The sequence below is a fragment of the Ochotona princeps genome, chromosome 3, assembly GCF_030435755.1.
Source record: "Ochotona princeps isolate mOchPri1 chromosome 3, mOchPri1.hap1, whole genome shotgun sequence".
NCBI classification, from domain to species: Eukaryota; Metazoa; Chordata; class Mammalia; order Lagomorpha; family Ochotonidae; genus Ochotona; species Ochotona princeps.
Window position 1 is genome coordinate 38,792,458 of NC_080834.1, and position 23,966 is coordinate 38,816,423.

A 23,966-nucleotide genomic window follows, 5' to 3' on the forward strand; every position below is an offset into this window, starting at 1 on the left:
TTTTGTGAATCTTTGATTCACAAAGATATACACTGATATTAATCAAAACATATTTGTTTTCCTGTGGGCATATGAATTCAAAGCTTTTGCGTATTTGGTAGAAGGGCTGAGACACAGAGGTGTCTCATCTGCTAGTTCACTTTTCCAAATGCTTGCAGTCCTGGGATTGGGCGAGGCTGATGCCAGGAGGTGAGAACTCAGACCAGGTCTTCCCTGGTTGGCAGGATCTGAATATTCGGGCCATGTTTGTTGTTGGTGTTAGCAGGAAGCTGGACTCAGGATCTGGAGGCAGCAGCCCAATTTAAGATGCGGTCTTATATGGTGTGCTAGGCTAAATGTCTTTCTCCCCTTGTCTAAAAAGAGTTCTCTGCTAGGAGTTATAATAATTCTCACTTAGTACACAGTCAGGAATAAAACATAGTTAAAACGTAGGTAAATAAGCATAAGAGCCTGCACCCAGTTTCTAACTCAGGATCAAGACTGGGGGGCATCCAAACTCAAACATGATGTAGGTGACCTTTTTACCTAGTGCAAATTTAATTTCAATTTACTTTAGCCTGCTTTATGGAGTGAATGCTGGAGTGGCTTTAGAGATACCCATTTATTAGCCAGGATGAAATGGATAGCAATATCAGCTGATTCACCTAGTGATGGGCACAGATTTGGGAAAAAAGTGATCTTGAAGAAATTTATTTTAAAACATAAATTATATGCAATATGGAGAAGCTGTGCTGTGAAAAGCCAAAAGCAGGGCCTGTGCTGTGGCATAACAAGCCAAGCCTCTGCCTGGGTGCCAGCTCCAATATAAGCATTGGTTCGAGTCCCAGCAGCTCCACTTGCAGCTTGTGGTCTGGGAAGGCGAAGGATTGCCCAAAGCCTTGCGCTCCTACATTCACATGGGAAATCCAGAAGCTCCAGTCTCCTTGCTTTGAGTTGGTCCAGCCATTCTGGCCATTTGTGGAGTGAACCAGAAGGTGGAAGATCTTTCTCTTTGTCACTCCTTCTCTCTCTGTAAATTTGCCTTTCGAAGACAAATACAAAAATCTTTTTTTTTTATTAATTATTTTGCATTATGTGACAGTTTCATAGGCTCTGGGAATCTCCCCACCCGTCCCCACGTCCCTCCCCCTGGTGGATTCCTCCACCTTGATGCAGCATTACAGTTCAAATTCAGTCAAGATTCTTTCCTTGCAAATGTATACCAAGCATAGAGTCCGGCTACTTATTGTCCAGATGGGTTGAACAGTTTCTTGGGGAGACCATTTCTGGTCCGAAGTTAGAGCTGGTAGAATATCATCCCAGTCAATTAAGAGTCCCAATATAACATCAACAGCAATTTGCAATATTATGGAATTGACATGGTTTTGAGTAACCAGTATGTTAAAAAAAAAAAAAGAAAGAAAAAAGCAAGTTCTTAACCACAACCTCTGATCAGCTCATTGACATTTCAATTTTAGTTTATATACAGGACCGGCTGCTATATACCTTAAAATGGCTATAAGGTACCATTCAGCTGTCTTGTGTCTATTTCATTTTAGTATTTAGCCATTTGTTGTGTTGAAGTAGAATTTTGCTGATCTTGGCAGATTTTAGGATAATCTAGACTGGCTTGTAACTCTAACAAGACATTTGTCGACAATTAAGGTGCAGAACATTTTTTTTTTGACAAATACAGAAATCTTAAAAATAAAACAAAAACAAAAAGCAAATGATAATGAAGCCAAATATTTAGGTCATCTCCTTTGAAATAGCTACAATTTTTCTACAGGCTTTTCTTATTAAGACATGTGCTGCTGCTCTTTCCTTACAACAACGAATCCTAACAAAACTCAAAGGTACTCTCTGCTCTTTTTTGTTTGTTTTTAGAAAACAGTTGATGTTTTATTTGTGAGGACAAGTAAGGATTGTGCTGTATTGTCGGTCAATAGAACATAGTAAGTTTTGCCATTTAGCATTTCAATGACATAAGTCAATGTGAGTAATGCAATTATGTAAATGTCTATGTGGGTTTGGAGAGTCGCCCTTATTTAACTGCAATGTTATACAATGCATAATCTGCACATTACATTTTGTAACAATGGAATAAAGTTTATAAGCAAGCCCTAAGTCATAGAGAAGTGTTTGAAACAGGCATGTGATGGTGAAGAGTGTCTTACCCAGCCTGCAGCTTGGAGACTGACAGGGGTTTCTGTTTGTAGCCATAGTTGGAGAAAACTCAAATAAGAGAGCAGTATATGTATTGGAGTAACTTTCTTAAGTTATTAACAAAGGAAGCCAGGGGACTGGGAGAGCAGACCGAGTTTCTTATTTCTATCACCAGCATACAATAAGGTCCATATCCTTTGACTGACAAATGAAGATTACTATTATTCTTTGACCCCGTTTTCTCCATTGCTGTGGACCTGCTCCAGCGGAGTTCAGAGCTTGAGAAGAATGCGTGGAGCTGGCGAGAAGGAACATGCAGACCACTATATCTCAATTCTCTTAATGGACAACTCAAAAAAGTTGTTGCCTTTATTTATAAAATCAGAAATCTGTGCGCATTTGATTGTTCTATTCTTGCCTTGTGCTTGATTAAAAAGTCAGTAAAATGAATATAAGAATAGTGTTACTCTACTTTAAAGCAAGCCATTATTCATTCTGAGCCATAATAGCTGGGCCACAACCAGGAACTCCACGGTCGGCAGCACATGCAGTTACATATCAATCAATAATACACTCCGACTGCACCTTATTTCTAAAGCTTATATCATCAGTATAAAACAAGAATATTTCATAATGGGTTATTAGAAACTCCTTTTAATTCCTTTAGCCAATGGGTCACAAAAAACAATCAAGATAACCATCTCCTAATGTCAAAGAGACTATGAATCAATTAAACTACAAAGGGTTTACAAAAGCAAGCTAACAACAACAAAAAACGCAAGCTAATTCTGAGTCACAGTAACTCTATTTATCATTCACACAATAAGATAATTTCAGAGCTTCTATTATTTCTTTAACTCTAAAGTATTTATTAGGTTATTTCTCAAAAGGTGCACTGCATTTCTGGGTCAAGTTCCGGGACATATGATCCGGGACAATAGTTAATCACACAATAAGGCGCAGGGGAGCAGTATAAGCTTAATTGTACTCCTGTGTGCGTCACAAATTGTTCAAGGCTCGATCATCATGACGTTATTAATAACATTAGTTCCTAAGTTCACATCAGTTATGAAAGCCATCTCACAAATGCAACTAAAAATACCTAGACAGGTTTTGGTTTCTCGGGATTTCTTAAAGGGGTCGTTGAGTGTTCAAGCAGAGAGGGTGAAATCCTGTTGAAGTGGTTGAAGAGACGTATGCATTGCCTTGCCATTCAGCTGGAAGCTCCTCACAGCCAACGAAGGAGTCGTCCTCATACCTTTGTGTCATTCACCCCAACTGCCTGGCTCCCAGCACTCCACTGCTTGTATCCCTAAAATGGGTGAAGTAATAGTTGATTTCAATCATACCATGTAGTTATATCTTTTTGGGTTGCCGTAAATGCTGTTAGAAGCTACTTAACCTTTTTAAAATTATTTTTAAAAATAATCTCACTTAGTTGATTAGGGTGCAAAGGGTCAAGGGCTACAGGAAAGTGGTAATGCCATTGTTTCCACACTAATATTTTTTTTCCCCTGTGTCTGGGATAAGGGAAGAAACAAAGGGAAAAGCCCCACCCAACCTCCCACCCATCCCAGATCCCTGATGTGAGGCACGCTCTGAGAACCTGCTCAAGCAGTTTTCATAGTTCCACAGTTCTGAATTGCTGCCAATCTTGCCATTCCAATCGCGATGAAACCTATTCACAATTCACTGGCTGATATAGTCTCTTGATGGTTGGGGTTCTGAGATCAGTAGTTCAGTTGGAGGGATTTCCAAAGAAACTTCATCTGAGATGATCCCAAACCCGATTCTTGTGTGTGCTTGCCAGTACAGGGTCTGGCACAGTCCATCGCCCCAATCAGCTTATGCACATGCTAGTCGTTGCAATTCTGGGTCAGTTTTGTTTCCAGCCCTGTCTTCAACACAAACCAATGGGTGTTGTAGTCCAGCTCGATCCTGCCCACTTCATACTCGGTCCTCACGCAAACCAGCGGGAGCTGCAGCCTAGTTGGGGTGACTCCCAGTGACCCCCACCAGCCCTGTCTTCTACCCTGGTTCCCACGTTTGCCGTATGTGCCGCAGCCTTGTTCAGTCTGTCCCACATCCCCTTGAGCTCTGGTACTTGTCAATGGGCATTGAAGCCTAGTTAAACCTAACCAACCATTCTCCAGCCCACACACATACTGGAGGGTGCCTTTCTGTCTAGCCATGCCTGCCCTTGTCCTGGGTTTCATGCCCTCCTGTGGGAGTGGTAACCCACGAGGGAGGTGCCCACTATCTCCCTACTAGGCCACTCCAACTTCCGGATTATGCACTCTCCAGGTGGTTCTGAAGTTTAGCTTAACAGAATTAGCCTCCAGTGCCAGCCTCTGCCAGTTGATGCTGCGGCAAAGCCCAACCAACCTTCACCCACTCTAATTTTTGCTTGCACCAGTCAGAACAATCAGCCCAATCTGGCCCTTCCCCAGTCTAGGTCACATGAGGCCCTCAGGTGTTGTAGCCCTGCCTGGTTTGGTCTGCCCCCATCCCAACTCAAGCTCTCTAGTGAGAGTGGTTGTCCAACAGGTGGGCCCACATTCCCTTGTTGGCTTTGCCTGCTCCCTCCCACCCCCGGTTCTCATGTGTGCTGTTTGTTTGCTGCAACCACGCTACTTAACCTTTTTTTTAGAGAAAAATAAATAAGGTTCCAGAAAGTCTTGGGTCACAGTATTTTCATAAATTGATCAGTGCATAACCTTATTTTGCATGTACTTTGTTTAATGTTACCATATTTACTGTACGCTTTTGGTTTGTTCATGTTAAACTAGCAGTCAGCAGTGCCATAACTTCAGCCAGGACGAAGCTGATTTAATGCATAAAACAGACAACATGTAAACATGGTGCTTGAGTCACTTAAAGCAGAAAAATCACCAACCAAAATTACAAAGGTCCAAAATATATGGCAGTAGGTAGACTGGGAAGAGGACTCTTGTAAAGACATAACTGAAATTAGAAAGGAGGGTGCTGTCTTTTTTGACTCAATATGCCCTCCGCCTATCCATGAATGGTCATCAACTGGCCCAAAATACTGATTCTGGAATTACAAATAATTCTAGTAAGAAGAAAAATCTGTGACTAACAAGGGTCAGCTGCATTTCTCTGAGACCTCTGGCCTTTTTAAAGACACTTTCATGTATTCAGGCAGGCACTTGGGAAGCTTCTGGCATCCTGTAGAACCCATTCCATGCTCACATCTACTCAGGAAGGCAGAGCGGCCGGGTTTTGCTGGCAGGTTCATCTCTACACACAGAGGACCAGAGAATGAGCAAGGCTCCCCCTATAAAAAGGTAAAAGCCTAGAAGACCAAAGCATAAGGATATCTGAGAGCAGGGAATCTGCAGGTGGTAGGAGAGACTAAAGAAAGGTGAGGAGCATTGTGCAAGGAGGAATGGCGCTAAGAGCAAGACATTGGTCAGGAGCTGCCACTTGGGGAACTGGCTGTGTGGGGAGTAAGGAGCTTTCTCTGGGATAAAGGCAAGGGATTTTGAGTGAAGGCACTATCCTGGCTCATGCCTAAGTTTATTGCACATAATCAGTGACAGATTATGCAAGCATTTTTGACATTTTCTTTAACCACTCTTTTGTCGCATTATTATAGTCAAGTTGACCTGGCTTTCTGAATTCACCATAACATTATTGTTTATTTTATCAAACCACTTTTTTTTTGGCTTGAGGCCAAGGAGGTATCTGTATGTATTGCAACTGCTTATCATTTCATCAGGAAAAGAGCAATCTTTTCAAAATATCAGTGATGTTGTAAATATGTTTATCTGCAATGTAGAACTCTCCTTTAGAAGCTAATGCATTTGAAAGAGTAACAGATTGAAAGGACACCCCCCTCCCCAGAGAGAGAGAGAGAGAGAGAGAGAGAGAGAGAGAGAGAGAAATCCTTCATCCATTGCTCTGGTTTACTATGCAGGTGGCTCCTTCTCAGACATGTATGTTCTCTTAGAGCATATGGAATGAAATTCGTGCTCTTTGCATTCAGCACCAAATCTGAGGTTAATTTACTTTCATGCTTTATCTTCATAATTTCTCCACTTCCCATGAAGATCTTATGTTCAGTTGGTACTTCTTAGATGTCTTCCAAATATGGCAGCCCACTCATTATTTCCACCTTGTGGAGATGTTCTATGTTCTGGGTTCCTCTCAAGCAGTGTCAGCCCTGTTTTAGTGTGTGTGTAAGTGGCAGACAGACTTGAGTTAAGATTACATTGTTCTTATTGGACCTCTTTGGATCACCAGTTTCTGGAAAATGATTCTTCTTGTCAATGAACACTGTAGCATGTATCCTCAAGTGTGAATGAAGACTATAGAGTGTATCCTCTGATTCGACTCCGCCAGAAGGATTGTGTTAGTAAAATATGCTGAAAGGTGATACCAAGAAATGCTTTCAAGGGAGAGAGAAGGGAGGAAGGCAGGGAGGAAGGAAGGAAGGAAGGAGGGAATTAATAAGCAGGTGATGACTGTTGGTAACCAGATCTCAGAATGTCACAGGCCTAGGATAACATGCTACAGAGTTGCTACAACTGCAGGCAAAAATGCTAGGATATTGCCCACTGTTATTGACTTGTTGAAATTGAACCCTCCAATGTGATGAGATTTGGAAGTAGAGCTTTGGGAAGTATCTAGGCCATAAGTGTGGAGCCTTCAGTAATGAGATTAGTATTCTTGTACTAGGGATCCCAGATGTTTCTCTCAGTTTCTGCTCAGTTTCTTCTCAGTTACAGTCTGGACACGCAGTGAGAACACTTTACTCTGCAATCTATTGATGTCCTTGATTTCAAGCTACCAATCTGCACACCGTGAGAAAAAAATTGCTTGTTGTTAAAGCTTAATCCATTCTCTGATAATTTGCTTTAGCCAAGATAATGAAGACAACCTGTCGTGTCAATGATTGAAGAAAATGCAAGACATTTGACTCTCAACACTTCTGGGTTAGTCTGGCGTTTACCACTCATGAGACAAATATCCTTCAGTAGCCAGAGGGCCCCTAGAACGAGAGTGGCAGAAATCTGAAGTTGAGAATGCACTAGTGGTGCCTTCTTATCACCTGCATACAGAGGCTTTTTTTCTCAGTCACATACAGTAATGAAAGCTTCTCCCTCCTTCAGAAGAATTAAGGGCATATGGTGCCTGGAAAGGAAGAAAGATCTTTCAAGAAGAAAATGTAAGGATCTGGGTATTTTATTAAATGTACCCAGGGGTTTCTGGCTAATATATTATAATCATTAAACATATTAAAAATCAGGTTCTAGAATTTACAGTGAAGTAAAGTGAAACTAACAGTGTTCTGGAGCCTGATGAACCACAGCCTGTAAGTACACTAGTAGAAAGGGTTATGTCATCTTAACCATGAAATATGGGAGCCATTAAACACATACTAAAAGGAGGAGAAATTCTTCATGAACAAAATAATATCAAGTCTGCTTAATGGAGAATGTGAAATTTGGAAAGCGTTTTTAAAAAGTAGTGAAAGTGTTTTACATGAGCAGACACTGAAACAGGCTCATTTGATTCTTTCCCGGAGGAACAAAGAAAAGACTTGTGATTTTAGTACATTTTCCATATGGCAGCAATCCTGCCTTCTGGTTAGTCTCTTGAATCCTCTTTTCACTCTTACTTCTTTTACACTCCCAGTAGGGACTGCTTTTTAAGGAGCAGTGCTTTCTGCAGTCCTGTACTGCCTTAATATTTTGAGAAATGACTTAACTACAATAACAACAAATGGTTCTTGAGTTATAAGGTAATTGATTTACGGTGGACGCACACATGAAGAAAGTATCTTGAGAGAAAACACACAGATTATTTTATTAATCTGCATAATTCCAATCACAAATACCACTCAAAAAATCAAAGAGAGCTGTAGTCTTGCAGAGTTTGTGTTATTTTAAATTACTTCAAGGACAAAATCAGACCACTCATTGTCTGGTTTCTCTGTTTCAAAATCATTCTTCCAGTAGATTGCCAATGCAGTCCAGCAGTTTAATTCATTATTACACAAAGTTCAAGTGAGGGAAATTTTAACCTCTGTTTCTAACCGCTTCATGTGGGTTTGATCTGCAGTTAACTTAGTGAAAGTCACCTGATGACAGATGCTTCCTTTTGCTCCAATTAGCCAATTTATGAGGTCCTCCAAGGAATTTAATTTAACCACTTTCTACTGAAAAGTGTCATATGGTAGAGGAGGAATATTAAGTAGGAAATCTAGGTGTTTTAACAAGGAGTCCCAGAGGGTGCTGTTGGGTTAGGCCAAAGCGAATGTTTGTATAGGCTTGACTGGTGTGGTGTAGGTCTGCGGCAATGTCATGGTCAAAAGAACACAACACTGAAACCAAAATTAATTTCAAAGGAACTTATATCCTCTATGACTTCCCAAAGCAATGCTTTTAGAAGTTCCTTTTCTCCCATATGCTGTGGGGATTCTCTGAAACTGTCGTAAACCTTTGTTTTCAAGCATTCTTCACCTGGGAAGACACTTCTAGGCCCGGCACTCCGGTTTGCCATCCTTGCTCCCTCTTGCTACCCGCCTGTTTCTGCCCAAAAAAGCCTGAAAGAGCCAGTCTGGTGAAGGTTAAAAATCTTTGGAGAGAACAAAGGAGGAAATAGGGACCATAAAAGGCTATATAACTTACATGATAGAAGACTTTCACATGAAATTTTGCAGTTTTTATGGATTAAAACAATAGGAAAGTTTGGGCCCGGTGGCGTGGTCTAGGGGCTAAAGTCCTCGCCTTGAAAGCCCCGGGATCCCATATGGGCGCCGGTTCTGGTCCCGGCAGCTCCACTTCCCATCCAGCTCCCTGCTTGTGGTCTGGGAAAGCAGTTGAGGACGGCCCAATGCTTTGGGACACTGCACCCGCGTGGGAGACCCGGAAGAGGTTCCAGGTTCCCGGCATCGGATCGGCGCGCATTGGCCCGTTGCGGCTCACTTGGGGAGTGAATCATCGGACGGAAGATCTTCCTCTCTGTCTCTCCTCCTCTGTGTATATCTGGCTGTAATAAAATGAATAAATCTTTAAAAAAAAAAAACAATAGGAAAGTTCTTTGATAGTTTGGGAAGCATTTATTATTGGCAAACAGAATTGTTCTTTATAACAGCTATCCTATGTAGACTTTAATTTAATAGTCAAAAGAAGGTGGACCTTTGGGCAGTGATTAGGACGGTGGAGCCCTCAGGAGAGGGTTAACGTCTTTGATTGGAAGGGGCAAGAGAGCTCCACCTTGCTGTTTTCGTGATGTGAATGTGTGGAGAAGAACGGACGCTGCAGTCTGGGCCAGAGACCTCGCCAGACCTCAAGCCTGTGGTAGCCTAACCATAGACTTCAGCCTTCAGCACCCTGAGTAATAATTTCTGTGGTGTATTGTCCCTCTGTGTTAATTTGTGATAGTACCCAAAAGAAGCTCATTTACTCTTTGAAACTCTTGCTTTCTTTGAGTCTTTTGTGAGAAATGCCTCCACCACTTTATAAATATTTAGTTGTTCTATTTGGACTTCTGTTCAGCGGAACTACATCTTCCTTAATGTGACAGTCATGGTTACTCATAGTATTCCAGGATCAGGTGTAAAACCAAGGGTGACAGACTTGGATGTTTTATATAATCCTCTTTGCTGATATTTTATATTGTTTTTGCTGTTAAAGTTTTCCCAAAGACCATTCTCTTTAAAAAACACACCTTGTTTATTCTATATCATCTTCTTTGGTCATAACCATCATTGATAATGGACATAAGTATCCTTCTGCAAGCAGAATTTTAATAAATTGTTCTACCTGTCTCATTGATACCCACATGAAACTTCAATCTGTGTGTGTGTTGTGTGTGTGTGCGTGTGTGTGTGTGTATGTGTGTGTGTTTCCCTCCATATCCTGAAATTACAACCACTCCTGGAGTTCACAATCCAAAAACATTTTGGTGAAAACTCTAAGTAAACATTGTCTCCATAGGTAGGATAATAACACTGGGGAAGAAAGGTGGCAAGAAAGGATTTATGGAGGGGAAGATCAGTAAAAATAAAATTTGATTTAAAAAAAGTCTTTTAACAAGTCTTCATGGATGCTTCATATGGCAGGATAATGAATTGAGAAGAAAAACATGACTAAATGTAGGAGGAAAAGTATTTTTGAGAGGATAGCTGCAAATGTAGCTAAAAATCACATACTAAAGAGATCTACAGATGCAAAAATATGCTAGTCTTTTACAATGTTTGATTTAGAAATTGCAGCTGTTTTTGGAGTTTTCTTTTTTCCTTTAAAAAATTAAAAATTTTTTTATGATACAATTCCATTGGCTCTGGGATTTTCTTTATCCCCCTCCCCAAATTCTCTCCCCCCACTGATTTTCCCTATATTATAACAATAGTGTGATTCTTCATAAACAGTCATAAGTCCATCATTCTGCTATTTAAGTGTATCCTGACATTGTAGGTATTGACAATGGCAGACAGTCCAGCATCTTATTGTCAAGATATGCTTAACAATTTCATTGGGAGTCCATCTTTGATTTGGAAGCAGCGATACATACTGCATTGTATTGTCACATCTGGATGTTATAGTCTGTATTACAGAGTTACTATATAGTCCCTTAAATGAGAATCCATAAAACAAAATCAACAACAGAAATAGTTAAAAAATGTACAACGCCATGAAGTTAAATAACATGCTACTGAATTACTAATAAATCGCTCTAGAAATGAAAAAGAAAAAAAAACCTTCTTGGAGAAAATGATATTACTGTATATCCTCTGAGTCAATGAAGAATTTAATAAGAGAAAAGAAACTGATTTTTAGAAATTAAAGCAAAACAAAAATATCAAAACCAATGAGATGCAGCAAAAACAATATTGAAAGGGCTATCTTGTATTTTGCAAGGAGGTTGCCTTATGTCAGAGAGAATATACTCTATTTGTCCTTTTCAGATTGACTTATTTCACTGAGTCCAATGGCCTCTGGTTGGGACCATTTGGTTGCAAATGCTTCAGGGCATTAGAAACTGTAGTTTTAAAAATTAAGAAGTTGGGCCCTGCATGATGGCTCAATGGTTAAATCCTCACCATGCAAGTGCCAGGCTACTATATGTGTGCCAGTTTGTGTCCTGGCTGCTCTACTTGCCATCCAGCTCCCTGCTTATGGCTTGGGAAAGCATAGGGATGGCACAAAGCCTTGGGACCCTGCACCCATATGGGAAACCTGGAGGAGTTCTTGCTTCCTGGCTCCAAATTGACTCAGCTCTGGCCATTGTGGCTTTTCAGGTGGTGAACTAGCAGATGGAGGAGGTTTCTGTCTCTCCTTCTTTTTCCTGGAAATCTGATCTGTCTTTCCAATAAAATAAATATTTTTAAAAAACTGAGATGTTATTTATGTTAACATTTAATGGGCTTATTATTTTAATGAGAAATGTATAATTATTTTAAAGTCTTGAATTTAAACTTCTTATACTAGAAATACTAGGCTACCTCAAAGGCTTGTGAAAAGAATATAGTTAAAGATTTGCTTTGGTAGAGAAATACTTGTTGAAATGCTTGCATAGTTTTTGCATAGATATGTTTTCTGCGAGCATTTTTGAAGATTTCTCTTGTATTAATTTCCCACACTTTTGTGCTGAAATAAGCTTATATTTTAATTCCACTTTCCCACAAGTCTTTTGAAGTACTGTTGGAATACCATTGGATGTGACACACATGAATTAAAGCTCTTTAGTTCCTCAATAAGTTTTGAACTTCCAAGGTGATCCTGAGACTCAAATTTTCAGAGCTGATTTTTAACAACCCAAATACTATTTCTACATCCTATTGTACATGATTATTCTTCATAATGTTTCACTATCTTTTGCTCACTAGGTTATTTGTATTTGTCATCAAGTGTAGATCAGCTTCCAACTAACTTGGATATTTTTAAGGTGGGACAGAGTAAATGCAACGGTAAGAATGTGTAGTACCAACAAGAAAATAGGAGAAAAAAATGCTCATTTTAGGTTTTTTCCAACTCAACGCATATAAAATTCAGCATGTAGCTTTTAAATAATAATTTTTATAAACTAAACTCTTAATCTTGAAAAGGTTTCTGAATCTTGAAAAGTTTTTGTCTCTATAGTGATAAGGTACATGAAAGGGGAAATGAAAATGTAAAGTCTGGGGAAGCGATCTAAGGCCCACAGTAATTTCAGAAAGGATTAAAGACAAGCCCGATTACTTCAGATAGAGGAAACCTGAAGAATATGACAAAGGAAAGTTTAGAAAGCTACCTAAATTTTATTTCCATGATGTGTAACCATCGCAAGGTCATAATTTACATGAAATCTTTTCCTGATCACATCTGAGGTAAGATATAAATGGCATTTTCTTGAGGTTTAATAATGACCAGAAGTTTCTCAGAATATATAACCACATATTAGGGGGTTCTTAAATGACATTGAAATGTAACAAAGCATGGTGAAGTAGACTGGTTTATTGTAGTTGCAACCAACTGCTTTTGCATTCGTAGATATACCCCAAATAGGTAGTATAGAACCAGGTTTGAGATTTTCTATGATAATTTAGCTTTGCCTTAAAGATGACCCAAACTACAGATGAAAAGACTATGTGGAATGAAGCAGTAACAGCTGGAATGGTGGATAGAATAACTCTCTCCTTCCCTGTCAGATGTCTACAAACCAACCCCTAGAATCTATATGATATGTTACTTTATTTGACAAAAAGGATATTTCCCAGATGTGATATTAAAGACTATATGAAGCATTGATTATCTTGGATTATGCAAGTAGGATTATACCTTCAAACCAGAGAAACCTTCCCAGCTGTGTTCAGAACATGGGAGATGTGGGACCCTGTGTGGTAGCCTAGTGACTAAAGTCCTCACCTTGCATGTGCCAGGATCCAGTATAGGAGCTGGTTCATGTCCCTGTGGCCCCACTTCCCATCCAGCTCCCTGCTTGTGGCCCTGGAAAGCAGACAAGGACAGCCCAGAGCCTTGGGACCTTGTACTCATGCGGGGGACCTGAAAGAGGCTCCGGGCTCCTGGCTTCAGATTGGCGCAGTTCCAACTGTTGCAGCTGCTTGTGGAGTGAATCAACAGACTGAAGATCTTCTCCTTTGTCTCTGCTCTCTATATATCTGACTTTCCAATAAAAATAAAATAAATCTATTTTTTTAAGAACTCCATTTGTTAAGAAAGAACAATTGAGTTCTTTTTTTTTTTTTTTTTTTTTTTTTTTTTTTTTTTTAAGATGGGAGATGTGGTTGTAGAAGAATGGTTAGAGATGCAGCAATGTTGATATGGGACATGATCATGAATAATCATGGGATGTGGTCATCTTCCAGAAGTTGCAAAAAGTAAGGAAATTGGCTTATTGTTAGAGTTTTCAGAAAGGAACACAGTCTAGCATATATCTTGATTTTCGTCCCATGACACCCTTGTTGGGCTTGCAACCTACAGAACCATAAGACAATAAATTTGGGTTGCTTTATACATGTAAGTTGTTGGTGATTTACCATGGGAAGAAGTGAGTACAGCTGGGTTGAAATTAGTACCCCAACTCCCAGGTTTTTACTTGCTCTTTAAAGTGCACGATTGTCTTCATTTGTACTTTGCCAGCTAACGTAGTTAATCAATGAGGTGAATATTGTTTTCGTGTGTCTTTCATGAAGATCCTGTTGGAGTCCATTTCTAATTCTTTGACTCCAGTGGTTGGTTGGGAAGACAGCATCCTGGGAGAACTCATCTTAAACCTTTGGTTGGGTAAAAGGAAGAAAGGTAGTATAGAAACTGCTGACACATGTCTTGTTAGAGTTACAGAGTTAGATGATCCGAAAAACAGCCACGTTCAGCAAAATCATGCTTCAACGCTATAAACTGCTAAATACTAAAGTTAAAATAGACATGAGACAGCTGAATAGTAATCTATAGCTATTTTAAGGTGTATAGAACCTAGTTGTATATAAACTAATAATTGAAATGTCAATGTAGAAGTCACAGGATGTGGTTCAGAATTTACATTCTCTTTTTTTCCCTCTTTTTCTCTTTTAACATATTGGTTACTCAATACCATGTCAACTAATTCCATAACGTTATAAATTGTTACTGATGTTATGCCAGGGCTTTTAATTGATCAGGATGATACTCTGCCAGCTCTACCTTCAGACCAGAGATTGTCTCCCCAAGAAACCGTTGAACTTATCTGGACAATAAGATGCTGGAGTTCATGCTTAGTAGATGCTTGCAATGAAAGAATCTCAACTGAATTTGAACTGTGGTTATGCAACAAGGTAGAGGAATCCACCATGGGGGAGGGTTTGGTGAGGGGTTGGGGGAATCCCAGAGCCTATAAAACTGTATCACATAATGCAATGTAATCAATAAAAAAAGAAAAAAATACTTAAATCAATGAACTAATTTATCATATTTCTTTAAGGTCTATGAACTTTATTTTACAAATTTGTTAGTGTTTCAAGCCTAAGTTTAACAGTTCAACGGTGGCAAAGGAAATGTCAAGATGGCACAAGAAAGAAAGAAAAGTAACAAAAATTTACTAAGCTGTTTAAGAGAGGGAAGAACAGTTTGATTTCTTCACCTTCTGCAATGTTTTGGACCTGAAGCCAAAGATGCCTAGGGGAGATCACCATGTACAAACGACAGTAAGGAGGAATGCAGCAGCTATTTTGAATGTAAAATCATCATTGCCAAAACAGTTTGAAGCCAGTGAGGCAGTCTGCCAAGTTGTGAACACATCAATGCTTGATGCCTTTACACGTTCCACCTGGTCCAGGGACTGGGACAGACTTGCTTACATCTACATTCAGCATTTTTGTTTTGAAACATTATACATTTTGCCATTGAGTTGATTTAAACCAATCATTTATTTTATAATCTATGAGAACCATGATTTTCCTGAAGGTTGACAGTTGCAAGTCAAAGGGGTCTGTGAGGTCTACCTGACAGCACTATGCATTTAGACACATTTTCTTCTCTGTATTCTTATCTGTATTCCACAGCCCTAATGGAAAGGGAATATTTTTTTGGCCAAAAATATAACATGATGGATATCGTAGTAAGAAGACAATAAAATCCTTTAAAAATTGCTAAGCAAGGAGTTAAGAACTGCTCCCTAATCACTTGTATTTCTTCCAGATCCTACCCCAGATCCAAGATAGAATTCTATCAGGACATAGGAATGCCAAGCTCTAACCAGCTGTGTATTTTATTTGAAATCTCAAGGCACTTAACAAATGTCTCATGGGTGTAAGAATGTTTAGTTGCAAGAGAAATTAATTTGGTGTCTTGAAAAGAATCAACATGGGGAGAACCCCAAATGGATCTAGTTTATAGACAGTCAACTTTACGAGCTACTTTAGCCTTCTCTCTACTGATCTAGGAAAATTCAGCTAATTTAACTCAATTCCAAGGCACGAGAAGGCTCTATGAACTTGACCTCCCAGCTGGTGTTTGTACTTCAAGAGGTCCATTTCTTATGCTCCTCAAAGTCTCAAAACAATAGTTTGGACAGTGCTTTTTTTTTTTTTCGTCAAGGCACTGTTTCACAACTCTGTGATGTCAGTTAGCATTCTTCATAATCAAATAAACTGCAAACCCATAAAGATGGGATCAAATGTCAGCGTCCTGACCTGGGAGAATGATGTCTAAAGTGCCAAGTAAAGAAATGGAAAGCATGTAACACCTCATTGTAACTCAGAATAAGGAAATCCAATACATTTGTAGAGGATGAATGCCCTTTTATAAAAATTACATTCATTGTTTTGCTGAAGATGAGAAAATGCAGGGAATGGGGAGAGAGGAAATAAATGTGGTGGGCATTGTCACACGGAAACACTGCTGCTGATTTGATCCCACGCACGGAGGACCGGGGCAAGTCAGGAGCCCCATTTTTAGCCTGTCTTAATCCCCATTTAAGGGAAAAGTGAGATATTAAGCAAGTTCTTTATATGATCTCCTTAGTGTGTAACATGGTCTCAATAATGTCTACTTCGAAATGCTATGTTATTCTGAACTTCAGGTTAAAAAGAGGAAGTTAGGCATTACCATGGGGTACCGTATACTCACACACTTAATAATGCTGACTTCTTTTCTGTTTGGTTATCTTCACTCTTGAAGACAAGGTTCCTAATGTCTAGGCTGAAAACCCCTTCCATGCAGTCCACAGGACCTCCAGTGTTTTTTTTTTTTTTTTTTTTAGAGACACATAATTTTATGTTTCACAAATGCATGGTATTCTGAGGCAATCAAATCCTTTGAATACCATTGATTGCAATGAGGACTATGTGGTTTTTGTTAGCGCAGGTAGAGTTGTCAGAACAAAGCAGGGAGGCAAGCAATTTAGCAGTCCCTTGGAGGGATAGGAGAGAGCCACTCCCTTCAAAGAAGAAACCAGAATAACCTTTTCCTTAGGATGTTTGGCTAATAGTCACACATATTAGGTCAGACATGGTAGATTCTATTTTTTCACTCACCATGAGAATCATTTGTTGCCCATTTCGCAATTAAAAGGTTTTTTTGGGGGAAAGAAAACTGGCATCCCTCTATTAAGTTATATTGAGTAAATCTAATTGATTTGGAGGACATGTCTAACATCTTGCTGTTTTGATGGTAAAATGTTATGAAATAAATTTGATTGAAGATCTCTGAAATGTTGGTCCAGCACCGAGTGTCCCTGTTTCCCTGAGTGTGATGAAACCCTGACTGAACTAGGGTGCCTGTAGCGTGTCAACAGCCTCAAGCATGGACACATCTGTGCTTTTCCTTTAAATACCTTTACTGAAAGCCTATATGCTTGCCTCAGATACTCAATTCTACTCTTATTTTCATACCTTCTTGGCAAACAAAATTTCACTTAAATTTAATGAGAACTTACATAGAACTGAAGGACACTGCTTTCAATTTTATTTTTACCTTTCTTCAACCTCAAAATGAAAATTGTTGGGCAAGTATTTGGTGAGGTGAGGTAAGCCAGTGCTTGCAGTGCCTGAATCCTGCATTGGAGTACTCAAGTATTAGTTCCACTGTCTATTTCAGCTTCTCATTTATGCCCACTCTAGGAGGCAGCAGGTGTTGGTTCAAGTACTTGTGTTCCTGCCACGTGTTTGGGAAACCCAGCTTTGGTTTGGGCTAGCACTGGCTTTTGCTACCATTTGAGGGCATGAAGTAGTAGAAGGAATATCTCTGTGTGTTTGTCTTCCTCTGTTTCTCTTTGCCTTTCAAGCAAATAAATGCATTTTAGTAATGAAAGAAAGATTGAAAAATGTCAAGAGTACTTTGAAAAACTTGAAATTCTTTGGTTAGTTCCATATTATTTTTTCCTTAAAAGTATCTAAACTCAGCATCCTGATACACGTAGTTATGAATTTTCAACTTACTATCTTCAAAATCTTTTTCAAACAATTTGCATATATTCAGAATTTTTCCTAAATATGCTCAGGGATCATGCAGGGTACTCACTCAGCTATCAAATCTTTTTGTTTCACTATATTTCAGGATTCTCTGTGGTCTATATCCAGCAACTTTGGCTTCCTAAATTCTTTCAGCTTTGTGAAATGGTTTTTAAAGCACATTTTTAGCCCTGCAATAAGCACGCTCCTCATGAGTAAACATTCTCAGAGTTCACATTATCAAAGATCTGACTGTTCACTCTTCCTTTTAGGTAGCAGATGCCTCACGGCACCATGACCTCATGGGCCTGTTATAGCTCTGAGTTTGTTTTTACCTTCCACTCCCCATAACATTCGTGTGTTACAGTTCTGACATGTAATCTGATTTATGTTTGCTTACTCAGTGAGAGTATCTGTGCACACCAATTCCATGTAGGGATAAAATTTTTTTTGGTATAAATACGAAGAAACATTATTCCCTGAGGCTCACATAAAAAGGAGTGGCCTGAGTTTCAAATGCTAACATTACAATGAAGTTGGTTTAATTTTCAAGTAATCTATTTATTCAAGATAATTTCTAAATCCCTTCCTCCTCCAGCCCCAAGAAAGTGTTTTCACTTGTCAGCTTAGATGAAATTATAATGAAGTTACAAACAATCCTAAAATCTCGATACTTACAAGAAGAGAGGTGTATTTCTTGTAGGGTAATATGTCACTGTGGCCTGGTGATAGCCTTTTATATGTCCTCTGTGCTCCAGAGGGGTGGAGAACATAAAACATTGCAAGAACCACACAATGGGGCTGGTGTGATGGCTCAGTGGCTAAATCCTTGCTTGCACATGCTGAAATCCCATATGCATGCTGGTTCAGGTTCTGGCTGGTCCCCTTCCTATCCAATCCCCTACTTGTGGTCTGGGAAAGCAGTAGACAATGGTCCAAAATCTTGGGACCTTGCAGCCATGTAGGAGACCCAGAAGAAGCTCCTGGTTCCTGGGTTTGGGTCAATTCAGTTCAGGCCGTTGTGGCACTTGGGGAATGACGCAGCAGACAGACGATCTTTCTGTCTCTCCTTCTCATTGAAAATCTGCCTTTCCAATAAACATAAATGAATATTAAAAAAAAGAACAACACAATATGAGGCAGGTCATTTCTAATCTATCAGTCTGTACACTAATATATTGAGTTAATTTGAGGTTAGAGAGCCAATTCTAATAGTACACAGTAAGCAATTGAGCAGTAGATGATTGCTATGGTTGAGTATGGTTTGATTCAAAAACTCATATATAAATTTAAACTCCAACAACTATATTAATAGTGCTGCCAGGGTACACAATTAATTCAATTGTGGTGTTTGAGGTGAGACCTTTTGGAAGTGATTGGATTGGTTTAACTTGTCAGGGTGGGGACCCCATTGGAAGAGTACTGGTGGTTTAATAAACAAAGAAAGGCTGCATATAGAGATCTACGTAGAGATTAACATTCCGTGTCTCTTGCAACCTCCAGAATGATAATTCTGTGGTCAGAGGCTGAATCAGTGGGGGCCATCCAGTCTTGGATTCTGAACATCCCATGAGCAAAAATGAATCTCCATATTTATAAAGTTAGTCTGATGCAGCAAGTTTGCTTTAGTGACAAAAATCTGAAACAGGGTTTCAAGTACAGTTGACTTGAGAGTCCATGTTCCTGTTGTGCTAGAGTCCAGCTGTTTGAGGTGGGGTCTGGGAGGTGAGCAGCTTGTGGGCTGAACCTTCTCTATGGGAGCTGGTTTCCTCTTTTTTTTTTTTTTTTTTTTTTAAGATTTATTCATTTTATTACAGCCAGATATACACAGAGGAGAGACAGAGAGGAAGATCTTCCGTCCGATGATTCACTCCCCAAGAGAGCCGCAACGGGCCGATGCGCACCGATCCGAAGCCGGGAACCTGGAACCTCCTCCGGGTCTCCCACGCGGGTGCAGTGTCCCAATGCATTGGGCCGTCCTCGACTGCTTTCCCAGGCCACAAGCAGGGAGCTGGATGGGAAGTGGAGCTGCCAGGATTAGAACCAGCGCCCATATGGGATCCCGGGGCTTTCAAGGCGAGGACTCTAGCCGCTAGGCCACGCCGCAGGGCCCAAGAAAGAGCCTTGGTTTCCTCTTAAAAGAGGCTTGAGGGATCTTGGTCACCTCTTCTACCAAGTGAGGGTAAAAAGGAAAGAATACTGTTGACAAGCCAGAGAGCAGGTACTCAGCAGAAATGGAATCTGTCCTGAGTTCCATCCTCCAAAAATGTGGGAAATGCATGTCATTATTTATAAACTGCAAGTCTTGACATATGGTGATAGTAGCTCAAATAGACTAACCATTGACCCATTGTCTCATTATTGTTTATTTGGAAAAACAGTTAAATACGAGGTATGCGGTTATGTGTCCTTTAGTCCTGGGCACAGAGTTAAGATAAAGACTTCACATTTGACAGCCTCTCTAAGAGAAAGTTAAATAGAATTTTCCAGCATTGAGGCATGAAGAAGGAACTACTTGGAGAACCAGGAAGACTAGACATCCTAGACAGAAGGAAACATAAAAAAAGAGAAGTGAAATTGCTCTGTTGTTGACTGTGTCCTGCAAGGTGAAAGAAGATTGAGGGCCTGGCAGCGTGGCCTAGCGGCTAAAGTCCTTGCCTTGAACGTGCCCCGGGATCCCATATGGACGCTGGTTCTAATCCCGGCCACTCCACTTCCCATCCAGCTCCCTGCTTGTGGCCTGGGAAAGCAGTTGAGGACGGCCCAACGCATTGGGACCCTGCACCCGCGTGGGAGACCCGGAAGAGGTTCCTGGTTCCCGGCTTTGGATTGGCGCAGCACCAGCCGTTGCGTTCACTTGGGGAGTGAATCATCAGACAGAAGATCTTCCTCTCTGTCTCTCCTCCTCTGTGTATATCTGACTTTGTAATAAAAATAAATAAATCTTTAAAGTAAAAAAGAAAGAAGATTGAAAAATGAGACATGACAAATTTGTACAGTATGCTAAGCAGTTACATGTATAACCAGAAATGATGGGGAGAAGCTGTAGAGAATTTTATGAAGTGCCCATAATGTTGACTCTCTCAGCACTCTGTCAGGAGATTCACTGTGATTCGCTCCCATCTCATGCCTGTTTTCTTCATAGTATATAGGGCGTGTTATGACATTTATGTTAGATAAATGGGATGGTTGCACCCAGATCTGTGAAATTTTCTTGCTTATTCGATCAGAGAAAATTCTACTTGACAGTCTATGATTCAGGGCCAGATGTATATTAACCACTAAAAGAACGGAGGAAAAATAGATAATAAACTATGGAGTGTTCTGGGTGTAAATGCACAACGTATTTGAGGAACAGAATTGCACATTAAAATTTTGTCCAGGCAAAAGATTACAAAGAGGTATCTTTCTTTTGACAATCTGTCTTTGAAAATTCATCTTTAATTGCATTGTATAGAGTAGACATTAGAGTAATTCCACAAGTTTGTGAAAGATGGAATGGAGAGTAATTTATTTTGGTGTAGTTTTTTCATAATAAGCAGAAAAACTATTTAATGAGAAAACTATACACAGTTTTCAAAAAATTACAGCAGAATAATCTCCTATGATTAATTTCACTTTCTACGAAGTGGTTGAAGAAGCTACACATATTTGACAATGATCCAGTGCTTTTCTTACATTGTTCAAGACTCTTGGGTTTGTAATTAAATTTTCAGATTGGTGCAATTTCTGAAAATAATTTGAAAGCAAAATTCTTTTTTGGTTGCATGAGTTAAGAAGTGGATCATGTTGGATTTTAATTAAGCTGAACACTGATTAAGAAAGACAAAATTAAACTTTTTCTTCTTTCTGACAGCATACGAAAGAGGAATAATATATGTGCACCTGAGATGGATGAGATTACAATTGTAACACAGCCAAGCTCAAGGCAAGTTATGTTGTGTAAACCAGCTGGATGAGATGAGGGCACATTGTGTTTAACATGATAAAGAACAAGGCATGCCTTTCTACATGTTCACTTTGCAAATACAAAATGATGTGATTCCCTAAAGATAAAGATGTACTTATCCTTGGCAGGCTGTGGCATGCCTACTGGGTATGATTTTAAAATCAATGCTGCATAAATAAAAATGTTGAGGGAGAATCAGGATATCTTAATCAGAATTCAGAAGTATATGTACAACCTGAAAAATTCTTTGTTGTTTTGGAGGCTTATAATAACCAGTATTTTGCAGAAATCCTTAACTTACAGTTGAAGTTAATTTGTATTAGGTTAAAAATGTTAGATATCATAGTAGCCAAGTCTTTATGCTAAGATAAGATCAGCTTTAGTAATTTGTTACGCTTGCTAAAATGTTGGCAGATAATTGACATGCTTCTCTAAGATCTCTAGAAAATGTCATTTTCTTGTATGGCTCTTTACTAAACAAATATTTGCTGAATGAATGATATAACTGTCTGCATTATGTACTTTTCCCATTTTTACTGGATACATAATTCAGTGCCTTATAACCTCGTTTGAAGCATACATGTCAACGGGCTTTAGCATTTTCACAAAGTTGTGAAATTGCCACCACCATCTAATTCCAGAACATTTTCATCACTACACAGAGAAGCCCATTCCTCATTAACAGGCACTTTTCATTCCTCCCTCTACCCCCTGCCTCTGGCAAGACATCATCCTACTGTCAGCCTCTATGGATTTGCCTTCCTGGACATTTCACACAAATGGAAGCATATAACATATGGCTTTTTACAACTGACTTTTTTCACTTAGAATGTTTTTGAATTTAGCATGTGGCAGGTATATCAGGGCTTAACTGTATTGCTGAAAAACACCCCATTATTTGGATACAACAGTTTTATTTATCTATTCATAAGTTGTGGGATATTAAAGTGTTTTTTATTTTTAACTATTCTGAATAAAGCTGCTGTAAGTATTTATTCATTTTATGCAGAATATATGCATTTAAGCACAATTTATTAAAATCAAAGTTAAAAATTTAAATATGATATCGATATGATATGAAACAAATTACCTAAACACAAATAGAATTTTAAAATGTCTTCTTTTAGAATTTTATGTTTACCTCTAAAATATTTTTATTTAAAAATGGAACCTGGCATGAAATATGAGCACCATTCTATATTATATTACTTTTGCTTCACTTTCCCTATGGAAAAGCACATATAGAATGTGTATAGTGATATAGTTCTGTGGTATATTTTTTAATCAAGGAGTACATTTACATATTTTAATTGCTGAATTACATTTTTGATATAGCACGATCACATTTCTTGAAGGCAATTACTTTGCATTATTCTTCATTTTGTTCACCTCCTTACTTTAATGGCTGACTGGAGCAACAGTCTCAAATATTTGCTAAAATTAATTTATAGTATATGTGGAACCATAGAATGGTTAGGGTTAATAGAATGAAATAAGAGGTCAGTGATATTGTGAATAACACAGCTGATACAATATTTTAGTTACAAGAGAATTTTTGCTAGTATGTGCTATCTTGGCTCTTAAACCCCCATGCCAACTTGTATTTTCATATTTATTTATAACCAAGCAGAGAGAAAGGAAGAAAGAGAGTCCTTTAATTCACTGATTCATTCCTCTAAATCCCTCAATAACCAAGACTGGGCCCATTTAATGGCGGGATCTAGCAACTGGATTCAGGTCTTCCATGTGGGAGACAAGGACCCAAGAAATTGAGCCATATTATTCCTCTCAGGACCCACATAAGCAGGAAATTGGAGTTCAGAACAGGAGCTGGAATTCAAACACAGATACTTGATATGTAGTTCAGACATTCCAAGTGGTGTTTTAATTGCTAGACAAGATTCCCACCCCTGTGCTGTATTCCTTAATTACATCATTTGGGAAGACTGAAAGAAGCTTCATATGAAGAAAGAATGTATCACCACCTCTAGTCTTGCCAAAGTGATCCAAATGATGATTGCTTAAACTGCCAATTTTCATGGAATAGAGAAGACAAAAAAGCTCATCAAACTGCACTATGAGTATGCAATCAGCAAATTTTATATGGAGAAAAGCTGTACTACAGATTTAATGGCTGTAACACCCAGAGGTGAGCCAGTCTGAAGCCAGGAGCCCAGACTCCACCTAGGTCTCCCCTATGGGAGTAGGGAGGCAATTTCCCAATACAGAAAGCTAGATTGGAATGGGAGCAGCTAGGAATCAAGTTGTTGATGTTGTAAGCAGTGGCTTAACACCATGTGCCACATACTGTCCCCGAGCTCACAATTCTGTGGGACAGAAGTCCAGGTAAGCTTGCTTGGTTTCTCTGTTACAGGTATAACAACGTGACTGTTGAGCTGCTGGCTAGTTGAGCTCTCATCTGGAGGCTCTGAATGAGAACTCATTTTTAATCTCATTCAGGTTTATGACAGAGTG